Raw genomic sequence first — 15,550 nt, forward strand, 5'->3', positions numbered from 1 at the left:
GAATAGGACATAGGATAAAATATTAATTGAGTACCTGCATATGCCAGATACTGCAGAATGTTAGGGGGTGAGGATACAAAAATTAGCACCCACCCCACCCCCCCACCGCCCAAGTTCAAGACCAATTGAGAAGTAATATAAAGCAAAGAGAGACCAAAGCACTAGCTTTATTCCCATTAAAGGCTAGCTTGGGGGATACAGTTTTTAATCTGCTAGTGAATGGACTTCCTTTGCTGAACCTCAGAATCGGGCAGTGATGGCTGGAGCCGGGCCTATAGAATGATGTTTCAGACTCCATTTATTTGAACACCTACTGTGTGTCAGGTACTGGGCTCTAAATATTGGAGATATAGCAGAGAACAAAATTAAGTTTCTGCCCTTGTAAACTTGACTTTCTGGTAGGGGAAAACAGATCTGAAAAAAAATAGGTGGTCATATATACACCTGTATTGTTAGTGCTGCTATTACAAAAGAATATGGACAGGAGGGCTTCGACAGAAATGAATTTTCTCTCAGTTCTGGAGGCTGGAAGTCTGAGATCAAGATGTCTGCAGGGTTGGTTTCTTTTTTTCTTTTTAGTGCCGTACCCAAAGCATATGGAAGTTCCCAGGCTAGGGGTCGAATTGGAGCTGCAGCTGCCAGCCTACACCACAGCCACAGCAACAAGGCATCCGAGCCGTGTCTGTGACCTACACCACAGCTCACATCAACGCCAGATCCTTAACTCGCTGAGGGAGGCCAGGGATCAAACCCTCGTCCTAGTGGATACTAGTCTGGTTCGTTACCGCTGAGCCGCAACGGGAACTCCCAGGATTGGTTTCTTCCGGGGACCATGAGGGGAGCATTTGTTCCAGGCTTCCCTGTGCCTCGCCGATGGCCATCTTCTCCCTGGGTCTTCACGTGGTCTTTCCTCTGTGTGTGTCTGTCCCAATTTCCTTTTGTAAGGACCCCAGTCACATTGGCTTCGGGCCCACCCTGATGACCTCGTTTTAACTTTATCACACCCCTAAAGATCCCCTCTCCAAAGACAGCCACACTCTGAGATACTAGAGGTTAAGACTTCAAATACAGAGTTCCTTCTGTGGCGCAGGGGCTTAAGAATCTGGTGCTGTCTAGCAGCCTGGGTCACTGCTGAAGCACAGGATCGATCCCCAGTCCAGCACAGTGGGTTAAGGATCCGGCATTGCTGTGGCTGTGGTGTAGGTTGCAGCACAACTCAGATTTGATCCCTGGCCTAGGAACTTACCTATGCCGCTAGTGCAGCCCCAAAAAAAAAAAAAAAAAAAAAAAAAAAAAAAAGACCTCAACATATGAATTTTTGAAGGGGACACAATTCAACCAATTAATAGCACTGTAAAGAAAAACGTGTCACATGTCGAATGGATGGGTGATGGAGTCCTGCTCTACAGCACAGGGAACAGTTCCAGGTTCTTGGGTAAGAGCCTGATGGAAAATGAAAAAAAAAAAAAGGGCATGTATGGGTGGCTGGGTCACTTGGCTGTACAGCAGAAATTGAAGGAACATTGTAAATCAACAAAACTTTAATAAAAATTAAAAAAAAAAAGAAAAATGAAGCAGGGTTATAGGATGTTAGTGGATGGAACACTCTTGTAGACAGAATGGTCAGGGAAGACATTTCTGAGGGAGTAATATTTGAATATAAGGTTTTTGTTTTTTTTTTTTTTAAGGTCTGCATCTGCGGCATATAGACGTTCTCAGGCTAGGAGTCGAATCTGAGCTGTAGCTGCCGGCCTACACCACAGCCACAACACCAGATCTGAGCTGTGTCTGCGACCTACACCACAGCTCACAGCAACACCAGATCCTTAACCCACTGAATGAGGCCAGGGATGGACCCACAACCTCATGGATGCTAGTCAGGTTCATTACCGCTGAGCCACAATGGGAATTCCCAATGTAAATTTTCTTTTAATGGGTAAGAAGTCTCTTGAGAGCCAAGGCTTTTGTAGAGATTTCAGATGGAGTAAGCAAGGCCCTGGGCTTGGAAATGCGTATGATATATGTGAGCAGAAGGTTGAAGAAATTGATCTGTGGGGATTCAAAAGAGGTGCTTTTTGGGTTGTTGTTGGTTTGTTTGTTTTTTGTTTTTTGGTGGCAATATAAATTAAAAGTCATAAGCATGCACTTAGCATGAAATTAGGAATTTAGGATTTCTCTTGAGACAGCTGGGCTGAGAGTCCTTTGAACGTTCCAAGAAATGGGAAGAACAATGCACACTGTCTCTGGGGAAGAAAAATCTAAACTTGGTACGTACAGTGAACAAGAACCAGGCCAGCGGGAGGCTAGATGGCACAGGGAGCTATTGTGAGGGTCCCAGTATATGGTCATAGAGACCTGCTTTTGATTGCAATTGGAGGCAGAAACATTGAAAATGAGAGGTAATTTCAAAAGAAGGATCGACTGAGACAAAATTGACATTCAGATCTCCTAGTTACATGAAATAAGTCGTACTCATTAAACTCCCTGGAAATGGTAGTCTAGGGCAGAGCTATGCCTGTGTCTGTAGTTCATCTGCTGCTGCAATTAAAATGCAGAAAATGCTTCTCCACACTTGGATGGGAAATGCCAACTAGGTCTCTGATCTCAGGGGATGAAAATTTCCTGGCCATGCTAATGATGGAACTTTCAATGTTCCTTTGTCTCTGGGCACACCTAGATGCTAAGTTCCTGACGGATTTGTGTTCCCCCCACATCCTTTAGTCAGAGTCTCAAACCTTCGTACCTCAGCATGTGACTGTATTTGGAGATAAGGCCTTTCAAGAGGTGATGAAGGAGTTCCTTGGGGACCTCCAGGACCTGACATGGTCACTGCTGTGGCTGCTCAAGTTTGATCCCTGACCTCATTAGGATAAGGCCATATGTGTGGTAGGCTCTATTCCAGTCTGACTGGTGTCCTTATAAGAAGAGGAGATTAGGGCTCAGACACATGCAGTGGGAAGACCACATGAGCACACAAGGGGACGACGATGGCATCTCCAAGCCAAGGAGATTGGCTTCAGGCAAAAACCAACCCTGTGGCCACCTCGATCTTGGACTCCCATTTTCTAGGACTGGGAGACAATAACCCCCCCCTTCTCCCTGCCTCCCAATCTGTGATACTCTGTGATGGTACCTAGCAAGCTGATACACCCTTCTCTTCTGGCAGCCACCTCTGAGTACACCAGAGAGTTCCAGGGGCCTTCTTGGATCCTCTTTTTCTCAGGTTTTGCTCATGGCCAATGTGTAGCCTCATTGCTTTAGTTAAATCCATTTCTCTTGTTCTGTCCTTACACAGAAAAAAGGGATTCCTATCATTTTCATCATATTGGTCCACCCAAGCCCTAGGTGCCAGTCACCTGTGGTTATTTAAACTTACTTAAGGGGAATTAAAAAGTTAGTTTCCCTGTGGCACGAGCCACCCTCGAGATGCTCAGTCGTTGCCTATGCGTGGGTCCTGCCTCCTCGGGCAGCACTTGGATAAAACCTTCCTATCATCATGGAAACTTTGCTCAGAGAGCACGGGCACAGACGAAAGCTTAACCCTCCCTGAAAGCCTGAACCAGGTTGTATTGGTTAGCGTTCTTTCCGGTGCGAGGGACATAATTCCATTCTAGGTAGAATAGGTTTTAAAAAAGAGAGGGGGTGGATAGGAACGTGGTGGTGGACCTTATTGGAAGGTATGAACTGTCCCACAGGATCAGGACAGTTGAAAGAACCAAGTGCGGCTCTAGCAAGGTCTGCAGTAGGTCTTCGTGGGCCTCTCTTCCATGCACCTGTCACTTCCCATGTCTTTTTCTTTTTCTTTATATGGCCGCACCTGAGACATATGGAGGTTCCCAGGCTAGGAGTCAAATCAGAGCTACAGCTGCAGGCCTACACCACAGCCACAGCAACGCGGGATCCGAGCTGCATTGGTGACCACAGCTTGTGGCGACGTTGGATCCTTAACCTACAGAGCGAGGCCAGGGATCAAACCCTCATTCTCACAGAGACTACGTCCAGTTCTTAACCCACTGAACCACAACAGGAACTTCCAGTTCCCGTGTCTCTCTATTCTCCATCTCAAAAATCAGGAAAGAGAAGAATCAGAATGGCCCGTTTTGAGACCAGGCTCTTCTCAGCCAAACGTGGATGGCAAAGAGGTGGCAGAGGGACTCCTGAAGAACAAAACGGTCAGGTGATATTCACTCAGGTTTCTTCCCCTCGATTCTGGGAGGTAAGGGGTCAGCATGAATGGGGCCAGAACCTCAGTCAGTGCTCTAGATAAAGTACCTCTTTTGTGGTTGATCCAGCACCTTCCATTGTGAGGTAAGCATTGTATAGGCTGTGATCTTGACTCTTCTTTGGGCATAAGCAGCAGAGAAGATGGTTCTCTTTACCTATTTTGACAATTATTGAAGATTCACTTGGTGCCCAGGTGCTGGTGTAGATTCTATGGGAGTGGTAAAAGGGAATAGAATATGTTTTGTTCAAAATAAATCCAGGAGGAGTTCCTGTTGTGACCCTGGTGGTAATGAACCCACCTAGTGTCCATGAGGATGTGGGTTTGATCCCTGGCCTCGCTCAGTGGGTTAAGGATCTGTGGTGTAGGCCAGCAGCTATAGCTCCAATTTGACCCCTAGCCTGGGAACTTCCTGGGATGCAGCCATTAAAAAAAAAAAAAAAAAAATCCAGTCCCTTAAAGAAAACTTGTTTTATACAAAACTGAATAATTTGAGAACTGAAAATAGGCTGATTTCACCGAGTCTTTGCCCTTTCCTTTCACAACCTGAAGTCAATGCTTTTATTCTTCCGTGGCTTCATCAGTAGGAAAAATGATAGAAAACAAAGAGCCTTCAAATTGAAGGCCCTCCCTTCCAAAGCAACCGTCTCATTTACTTTAACCAGCTCTTATTGCCAAGTTCAGCTGTGATGACATTGTGCCAAAGCCCAACATGTTATGTTAGTGAGGAAAATCCTGTAATTTTCCATTTTCATGAAGAGTTCACTCAAAAAGAGTTTTCCAGCTTGAATCTTGTATGTTTTATTTAAGTCATCTCATATATATATATATATCCCCAATCATCCTGTAACACAGAGCTCTATCATTGCAGCTAAATTCCACACAAAGACTTCAAACCCCTCTAAAATATGCTCTCTACCATAAAGAGGCCACTTCATTTCAGAGAGCTCCATTTAGACCGAACTCGCCCTTACTTTAAATTAAAAAATGTTACACGCATGAGTCCTTAAAATAATTGCGGTTGTAGTTAAAAAATTAAATCACTAATGAGTCGAAAATTAATAATCAGGAAACAAAGGGAGGAGTGTATTGAGTGGATGACAGCAAAAATGAATCTCCTGGCTAACGAAGCAGGGGAGATTTTAATTTGGAGTTGCCCACACCCAGCTATCAAGTTCCTGATGAATACGAGGGACCACAGTTTATCACATCATGGCCAGAGCGCTAAGCCTATCAACAGATTTTTAAGTTGGTCCAAGGCAAGGGCAGACACTTGTATGGTGAATCTCCACTTTTCCCCTGATTCTTCCCTAGTCCTTATTTCTAGTAGCACTGATAAATACTGCAATTGTCATTTCCAAGGGCTTCCAGTTCTTTAGAAATGCTCACATCTCTTCAGAGCTTTCCATGACCAAAAATGAGTGCAAAATTTTAATGCGCTGCCATATTTGAAACGTTGAGTTCTTCTAAGAAAAGCTTGGTGGGTAAAGCCCTCCCTCCAAGAAAGAAAACCAAGTCCTTTTTCTCTCTCATTCAGATTCTTCTTTACTCGTTTAAACCACCTGTACTTAATTCCTGCATTTTTATCTCCCTGGCTCCATTCCCTTTTGTGTCATGGAAGAGTATTTATTTTCCCCCTTTGTATTATGTACTGTTTATGGCTTTGTAAGAGCAGTTTGCCTTTTATCTTTGGCTACTGGGAGAGTGCTACCTTCTGAGTGGTTTCGGAGCCTGGGTAGTAAAGCACTCAGCTCTGGGATGGCATTACCATCCACTGAACCCATTTCAATTCATTTGCATTGCCCAATACATATTCCTGTATGTGTGTGTGGAGCTAAGAGGAGCTGAAAATCATTAAAATTCACACTACGCTGCATGCTCAAAATCCTCAGAAAATTCATTGGCTGTCTCAGGAGTCCTGGAGTGCTTTTACCTTGCATACGCTTGTCCATATTTTAGAGATTATGAGTAAATATCCAATGCTTACTATAGGCTAAACTAAGGAGTTACAGGGGTTGAAATCAATATGCTTACTTCTAAGCAACCAGTTGAATGTGAAGAGAGAAAAGTGATTTTTTTTTTCATTTGCAGTTAAATAGATCAGTGCTTGCAATTCACAGGGGCGCATACCATTGTTAATTTTTGATATGGGTAGTTCCTAGGGTTTATGAATCTCATTACCAAGTAGTATATGCCGTCGCTTTCTGTTTACAAAAATAGAGATTTAGGTGGGATTCAGTTAACATCCTATCTGCTCAAAGTTGTGTTTTTATAATACAAGTAACACTTTTATATCTGTCATAATGCACAGGTCAAAATATTGTCATGACTTGGGAGCAAATCTGCCAAATGGTTTAACTTTTTTTTTTTCCTCTCTCTAGCTAATCACATTTGACTGATCTTTTCAAATTACACACTAAAAGGAAACAGAAATGTGGAATTTATTTGCATTTGTTTTCGCTGAGTTTTGTCACTCCAGGGATAGCATTTGCTGCACTTTTGATTTTTATTTGAAAATAAGTCATCACCTCTTCTGGTTTCAACTCCTCTCTGTTCTTTCTCCCATTCATTCTGTTCTTGCTAATTATGTATTTTCTTGGAGGAGTATTTGTCTCTTATTCAACATGTCAGCTTTCTCTGAATGAATTTCAAGATGTTCTAGGGTTAGTAAGCTGAATTAGACTTGGGCTGCTTTGGTTCTTCTTTGGGGATTATTTCTTTATATTCTATAAACTGCCTTGGGCTGTCATCTATAATTTTTTTTCAGACCCTTCGCTTCAAAAAAAAAAACCAAACCTTTATGGCCACACTTGGGGCATATGGAAGTTCCTGGGCCAGGATTGAATCCTGAGCCGCAGCCACATTCTATGCCACAGCATTGGCAATACCAGGTCCTTTAACCATTAGGCCACCAGGGAACTCTTTATTTTTGTTTTAAAGGCACTCTTTTATATATCTTTTTTTTTTTTTTCCTTTTCAGAAACTTCAAACACCTCTTTGGAAATAGGGGAAGTTTAAAAGAATTAATATGATTGTCCTGTATTTTAAAAGAAATATATTGTCCCCATTTCTTGACAGCAAACAAGGAATAGACAGAAAACTTCAACACATCTTAAAGTAATAAGGAGGTGAACCCCATAGGAGATCCACTGAAGCATTTGGTGTGAGTGGTTCATATGGCCATCTTCTGAGACAAAAATGCTTGGGGAATGCATATTCCCCTTCAGTAATCACAGGAGAATTTTCACTCTCACTATTTACATGGTGTGAGGTGTTTTGAAAATATGATGGTTAAATAAATCTAATAGTGTTTTTATTTTACTTCTTCTTTTTTTAAAATTTTTTTTGGTCTCGCCCACAACCTGTGGAAGTTCCGTGGGCCAGGGATCCAACTCATGCCACATCAGTGACTAGAGTCACAGCAGTAATACTGCTGGATCCTTAACCCATTGCGCCACCAGGGAACTCCTCTAATAGTGTTTTTAAACTATTGGGGTTGGTCCTAAATATTAGTGAATCTGATACCAGCATCACTTCGCGCAGAGTAAACACGTATTACGTCTGACATCCAAGGCCTTGATATGTTTCAAAACCCCAACTTGTGTACAAGTAACTTCTCAGTTCTTATCGTTACTTCTTCTTTTTTTTTGTCTTTTTTCTTTTTTTTAGGGCCACACCCATGGCATATGGCAGTTCCCAGGCTAGGGGTCTAATCGGAGCTGTAGCCATCGGCCTACGCCAGAGCCACAGTAACAGGGGATCCGAGCCGTGTCTGCAACCTACACCACAGCTCACGGCAATGTCGGATCCTTAACCCATTGAGCAAGGCCAGGGATCAAACCTGCCACTTCATGGTTCCTAGTCAGATTCGTTAACCACTGCGCCACGACGGGAACTCTTGTTGTTATTTCTTGATGATAATTAATACTAATCTGGTTCTTTTTCTTTTTCTTATTAGGGCCACACCTGCAGCATATGGAAGTTCTCTGGTTAGGGGTTGAATCTGAGCTGCACCTGCAGGCTTATACCACAGCCGCATAGGATCCCAGCCACATCTGTGACCTACACCACAATTTGCTGCAACATCAAATCCTTAAGCCACTGAGTGAAGCCAGGGATCGAACCTGCATCCTTACGGACACTAAGTCAGCTTCTTAACCCCCTGAGCCACAAGTGGAACTCCTGATACTAATCTGGTTCTTAATGGAACATTTTGGGCAGTTTAAAGTGTTTTCACTGGAAGTGAAACTTTTCATTTTCCTTGGAAGTGTCTAATTTTCACCCTAAGCTTGTTCAATTCAACGAGATTTTTGATAACTTGAAAAGTTCTTTTGAAAACCATGCTGCTTATTCCCAATTCAGCAATTCAGATCAACAAACGGGTATTTCGGGGTTCCCATCGTGGCTCAGTGGAAACGAATCTGACTCGCATCCATGAGGACGCAGGTTCAATCCCTGGCCTCACCTAGTGAGTTAAGGATCTGGTGTTGCTGTGAGCTGTGGTGTAGGTTGCAGACACTGCTTGGATCTAGCATTGCTGTGGCCTGTGGCGTAGGCTGGCAGCTATAGCTCCGATTGTACCCTTAGCCTGAGAACCTCTGTATGCCATGGGTGCAGCCCTAAAAAGACAAAATAAAACAAACAAACGGGTGTTGAGGCCCTGGTATAAACACATCTTTAGTGTACGTGGGTGGGAGTAGGGGTGGAATGGGAGGGCAAAGGTGAAAGATACGGTGTTTCTCTAGGTCACAGAAGAAAGGTCAAGGGCCCATCGCAAAGTAGAATGAGGTTAGTGCTGTAGGAGGAATGAAAGTCATCAAGCTGGGGAGGAAGGGGGAAGAACGATGCAGTGGAGGGGGTGGGAGGGTGCGGAGGACATACTGGCAGAGGGATGACAGAGGTGGCTTTGGCGTGGGGGCTTCAGCAGGTGCAGAGGAAGGTGACTGCAAACACCGTGTGTGAGACGGTTTGGAGACAGGAGAGACCGGAGGGGGTGGAAAGGGACAGCTGAGTCTGGTTCTCTTTTTGCACGTTTTAAATTAAATTAAATGGAATTAAACTGAACACATCAATGACAAGATAATAGAATCGACTTAACCAGAGAATTCCTTCTAAGGAGGGCCGTCAAATACTAGATAAAACATTCGATTTGGGACTTCTGAGCTTGTTCTGAAATTCTGAGCAAAAAGTTAATTGCATAGTTTAGACCTCATGTATGATTTTCTCTGAAAACCACACGTCTCCTCAAATTCCTTCTAATTAGCTCTTAATTTTTTTCCTCTTTTCTGCCCAAGGCCTTTGTAAAAAAGCAGCATGTGGATGCTACTCTCACCCCCTAGGGAAATGGCAAAGAGGGGCAACTAGCGGTCCATGTAATGCGAGAACAAATGTTCATGCATGCTGGGTGCCGAAATCATATTCTGGGGCTTTCGACAGAGAGAAACTACCATGGCTGGTCCATATCTGGCCATGAAGACCTTTGTGGGGAGTTTCCTGGTGGTCTAGTGGCTAGGATTTGGTGCCTTCACTGCTGCAGCCTGGGATCAGTCCCTGGTCTGGGAACTAAGATCCCACATCAAGCTGCTGCATGCTGCAGCCAAAAAACAAACAATAATAACGACAACAGCAAACCTTCTGCCCACTCACAAAAATAAATCCTTAAGAGTAAATATGAAAGAAATCACATATATATATATATACACACACACATATATACAATCATATACAGTATATTTATATGTATTAGGATAATATATGTATAAGCCAATTTTATATGAATTGGAATTCTATAGATATACAAATATCATTACAGGATGCCAGCTCTTGGATAATAGACATGGTAAGTTAATCCCTCTAATTTAGCCAATACTTTAAAGTCTTCTTTCACCAAGGTTTACCAAAAATTCACAAAAGCAGGTGTTCCTGTCATGCCTCAGTGGTTAATGACCTCAACCAGCATCCATGAGGATGCAGGTTCAATTCCTGGCCTCGCTCAGTGGGTGAAGGATCCAGCATTGCTGTGAACTGTGGTGTAGGTCACAGACACAGCTTGGATCCCACCTTGCTGTGGCTGTGGTGTAGGCTGGCGGCTATAGCTCCAATTGGACCCCTAGCCTGGGAACCTCCATATGCCATGGGTGCGGCCCTAAAAAGACAAAAAAAAAAAAAAAAAAAAAAAAAATTCACAAAAGCAGCAACTGGTAATAACATGAACACTTTTTTCTCTGTTCCTGGCTCTGGGAAGTTGCCGGCTTGTTGGAATCATCCCAGCAAGGCAGCCGCAAGCCATAAAAGGCACAAACACCCAGAATGACTAACAGCATCACACTCAGAATCCTCCTGCCTGCTGGTGTGTGTGAGAAGGGCCTGAGTGAAACCAGAGAACCTTTGTGAATACTGACAAGCCGAAGGGTGATCACTCGTATCTTGAGCTATGGGGGAAAAAGAAAACCACAAAACCCTGGTCTAAGTAGGATCAACTCAGGTTCCCGTCATGGCGAAATGGTTAACGAATCTGACTAGGAACCATGAGGTTGCGGGTTTGCTGCGGGAGCGGCACTAGAAAAGGCAAAAAGACAAAAAAAAAAAAAAAAAAAAAAAAAAAAAAAGGTGGGATCAACTCTTGCTAACTTTTTCCTCTTGCCAGAGCCAAAGATAAAGTAATTAACTGAATTAGGAGTCACTGCAAGTCCTTTCAATGGGAAACTGTGATGTATACAGCTCGTTGTATTGAAATTACAACGACCGAGGATAGGTGAATTTTGTTATTGTTTTTTCTTCCTTCCAGCTTAATACAAATCTAAACTACTGTCACTATTTTTAGGATTATGGTTTCAAATAATATCTATTTCTACATCGTTGAAGACTATCCCCAAGAGAGTGCCTGCATTAGGAAAAAACGGATATGTCTATTCACCTATAAAAACTCAAAGGACACAGTATTTATTCAAAGGACATACTGCTCACATTTGAAGGTTAGTTGCTCTGGGAGGGGTGGGAGTGCGGAGTGGGGCCAGGGCACCCTCACCTGATGTTCATGCCTCCCCCAGCCTGGTTACTCTTAGAGCTGGTTTCTAGAATATCGGCTGCTCTTGGCAGGGTCTGGTTGCCTTGGGAACTCTCTGTAACCTCCCCTCTCAGAATGCATAATGATTTTTAAAAACAAAACAGTAAGGCTACCCCAGTTCTTATGGCTGCCTGTCCAGTTGATCTGTCTGCTGCACAAGTTCTCAACCTTTTCGGCTGGTCAGGTTCCTCTAAGTCTCATGGCCGCTGCTTTTAGTTTCTTGAATTCTTCCATTGACTTCGTATGACCGAGTTATCATGAGCAAAGCTTAGGAGGACTTGCCAGTCTCTTAGATCTCACTCTTCGTAACTTTCCCCTTCAGTTCCCTATCAAGTGAGATCATAGAGACCGAACATTTGCTCCGTGGCAGGCATGCAGAGAATATCATATCCACACCAGAGATTTCACCCTTCCATTGAATGATACAGCAAGACTTCCAGACCAACTTGGAGCCATTTATCGTAATGGAATCTTACATAATGTGCTGGGTACCGTCTCCATCTGGCTATTCGATAATTTTCTGACAGTAGATCTGCCACGCTAGCTGTTCAGCTCACTATCTTCTATGGAGCGTTGTGTGTTGAGCATTCTCTCCTGACTGTGGTTATGCCTCAGGTCTCCGGCAGAGTGGCTGCTCTTCTGGCTGCCTGTGCAAAGCTGCCCTTGCTGGTATGTTTGCTCTGTTAATCCCCATCCAGAGGATCAGGTCCTGAAGAACGACCTCAGCAGTTTTTAAGTACGCTTGCCACTTGGGATTTGGAGAACTTTCCAGAGGACAAAAAGCATGTGCTAATGCATTGGACTAGGTTTTAAATCTGAAACGTTAGTCTGGCAAACTGCAGTGCATTCAGAGGCATGATCACACTTGGTTTTCTTGCTCTGGAGAAAAGTAAAGTGCCCCTTGTTTTAAGTTCTGTCGTGGGTTGTTTTGGAATAGAGAAGGCTCCACTCCTGCAGAACTTATGTGTGCTTTCGAGTTTTGTCTAAGTCTGTCATACTTATTGCTCATTTGATGCCATTTGTCTGAAGTCTGACTCTTGAGCTGTAACTTCCTTTCCTGAGCTTTGTGCCCTACCACCCAACTCATAGACACGCACACACACACTACCCAGTGGACCTACAATATACTACGATGAAAGCTGACGTTTACCCGGCTCTCCTTATGCATCAAGTAGCATTGTATATATGCAAAAACTCACTTAATCTTCCCAACACTCCTACGATTTAGGTATTTCACAGAAGAGGAAATTAAGCCTCAGGAAGAATTACCAGGAACTTCCCTAGCTACTGAAGGAGGAAGCTAAGATTTGAGTTAAGACCCTAAGCTTCCCAAGATTCCTCATGATTCCCAAGCTTCCCTTCAGAACTCCAAGCAGACCCTCTCTGGCTGGAAAGCTATACTTCTCTGATACAGTTTGGAGACCCAGAAATTAAAGATCAATAGTGGATCCAGTCCCAATTTTTTTTTCTTTACATTTTTTATGTCTCTTTCTTTAGATAGCCCTTGGGTTTGTGAATTCATTATGGTTTTTTTTTTTTTTCCTATTATAAGAAATGCTATTTCTGTTTAAATGCTGCTGGATTTAGAAATCATCCTCATGACTAAATATCGCAGAAGAGCCCACTGTAAGGCTCTGCTGCCAGTGGGTGCGCAGTGAAGATTAATGGATGGCCGTGCACGCCTGTGTAGGAGTTGTGTGTTTAGGATGCGCTCAGTTCCGAGAGAGAAGCAGAAGTGGGAGGGGGGGAGGAGTTCCCGTTGTGGCTCAGTGGAAACAATCTGACTGGTATCCACGCGGATGCAGATTCGATCCCCAGCTCTGCTCAGTGAGTTAAGGATCTGGCGTTGCTGGGAGCTATGGTGTAGGTCGCAGGTGAGGCTCGGATCCTGTGTTGCTGTGGTTGTGGTGTAGGCCAGCCGTTACAGCTCTGATTTGACCCTTAGCCTGGGAACCTCCATATGCATTCCCCCCACAAGAAAAGAAAAGAAGTGAGACGGGGAAAGGTGAAAATCACAGAGTCATTATCCAAGTCATCCAACCCAGATCATGGCTTTCTGTATTTGCCCATATCACCGAAGGGCCCCAAAGGCCCAGGTGCCGGAAGAAGGAGAATATGAAACCGAGTGATTTCTTGAGCAATGATTGGGAATTGCTGTGAAAATTGGATTCTGGGGCCTGCTTCTCAAACTAATACTGAATCTGAGAGAAAGCTTGGTTCTCTGATGAGGACTGCAAAGAACCAAATATTTTTTTTAATTGACACATTTTCTATTATTATATACATGTAAAGATGATGAGTAATGTGCCATATCAGATGGTTTATTCAAACTGTCAGAATAAGGGCTGAAGCGTGAGTAACTTTCCAGAGAACCTTCTGAGAAATTCAAGCAGTAGGAAAGTGGCAGTAACCAGTCATGAATTCATCTACTACTCAGTCATCCCTGAAAATCTTGGGAAAAACAATTTTTTTTTTTCCAAAGTGCATGATGGAACATTTCTAGAGAAAGGGAAGGAGACAGATCATGTAAACTTGCTCGTCTAAAAAGCCAAAAGTCCACGCCCTGCCTGGGTTTGTGTACTCAATGGAATGACTGGGGTCAGTCATGTGATCTAGAAGATGATACCTCCTTACGAAGGATGGCTATTGGGTACCACTCCACATCTCAGCAGAACTTGTGAAACCAAGCTCTTGCTTTGGCAGAAGGGAAAGTAGAAGGAGGAACGCCTAGGGTGGGGCCAGAACATATTGGTACTACAGCATAGAGGTAGGTCCACCTGTAGGCACATCGGGTGACCCTGATTCTACTTGTGACTGGGTCTCTGCCTCATCATCTGCCAGGTGAGCAGGTAGAAGCTAGCTTTCTAGGGCCCATTCCAACTGTTCTATTTCCTCCTTGATGGATTCCTCCATGAGATGGGCCTTCTTCAATGGGAGAACTCTATGTATCTTAAGGTTTTTGATGAGAATTTATAAATGCAATTCTACCTTTAAAAAACATTCCTATGATCCTCCATTCAACCTCCTTAGCAATAAAGTCTTATGATGTTTGATGATTTTATCAGGGGAGAGCTTTATTTTATTAATACCTGACTCCCCACTGCTGACATCACGCATTACCGTTTTGTCCTTCCAAAGAAAGGTGACTTTGAGAAGCAACCCCGAAGAGATGTTAGGAAAATAGGTATTGCAGCCAGGAGAGAACTTGGTATGGGTTATCTACTTTAACATATGAAAAGAAGTCCACTTATGTGAACAAAAGTAGTGTGAAATATATGTGTCATTGTGCCCAAGAAAAAGGCACATATTTATAAAATCACTCCCCTCCAAAAAGAGTTAAAGGTTTGAGAAGTGAGAAGGACTGTTTGCTAGTAGCAAGAGCAGAGGCTCTGGGGAGTTCCCGCTCAGGGGGTTACAAACCCTGCTAGTATCCATGTGGGCGAGGGTTTGATCCCTGGCCTCACTCACTCAGGGGGTTAAGGATCCGGCCTTGCCACAAGCTGCGGCATAGACAAGGCTTGGATCTGGTGTTGCTGTGGTTGTGGTGTAGGCCGGCAGCTGCAGCTCTGATTGGACCCCTAGGCTACTTCCACTGCTGCAGGTGCGAGCCTATAAAGCAGAAGGAAAAAAAAAAAAAAAAAAAAAAAAGCAGAGCAGAGACAATCAGAGGAGGATGGAGAGTAAGGTGGTGACCTGGGCTGGGTTGAGAGCACCCCCACCCTGGCCCCCACCTACCGGGGGTCTCAGTGTTGGTTCTCCCAGGAAAGACCTGATGAGCTGCTGACATTTCTCTTAAAAGAATCAATGAATCTTTGTTTCCTTCTGCTTCCTCCTTTGACCTTATTTTGTTCGGAAACAGAGAAGGAGGAGAGAAAGGACTGAACTGGTGGTGTGGAATGGGGGCAGGTAGAAGGCACAGAGAGATGTCTCTTAGTGCCAGGAGCCCACAGATCAGATCACAGGCCCCTGTGCCACACTGGGAGGTTATTGTTGGCTTGCCTTGTAGTCTTATTTGTTTCTGCTTCTCATTTCAATTCTCGCCCTGATGTAATAAGTCACCAGCTTCCCAGCCATCATCCCTGTATTGACAAGCAAATGTCACCCACGTTTGATTGACATCCATTGCTCCTGAATGCAAAAGTATGATTTACAAATCAATTCTGCTTGTTTATTTAAAGCTGTTCTTGTGTGTCTTCTGTATTTGTTGGTGGGATAACTTGCCTAATGTCTACTTTGGGAACTTTCCATTAATATTATAAATC

General features: G+C 43.7%; 1 protein-coding gene across 34 annotated transcripts in view; it reads left to right on the top strand.

The window, feature by feature from the left end:
• The window catches only part of RSU1 (Ras suppressor protein 1), an 883,461-nt gene that overhangs the window by 264,305 nt on the left and 603,606 nt on the right, over positions 1–15,550 (top strand). The window lies entirely within an intron of this gene.

The sequence above is a fragment of the Sus scrofa genome, chromosome 10 (assembly GCF_054392235.1).
Source record: "Sus scrofa isolate SSC_HxYL_T2T_F1_AM1 chromosome 10, Sscrofa_HxYL_maternal_Yorkshire_Landrace_v2.0, whole genome shotgun sequence".
NCBI classification, from domain to species: domain Eukaryota; kingdom Metazoa; phylum Chordata; class Mammalia; order Artiodactyla; family Suidae; genus Sus; species Sus scrofa.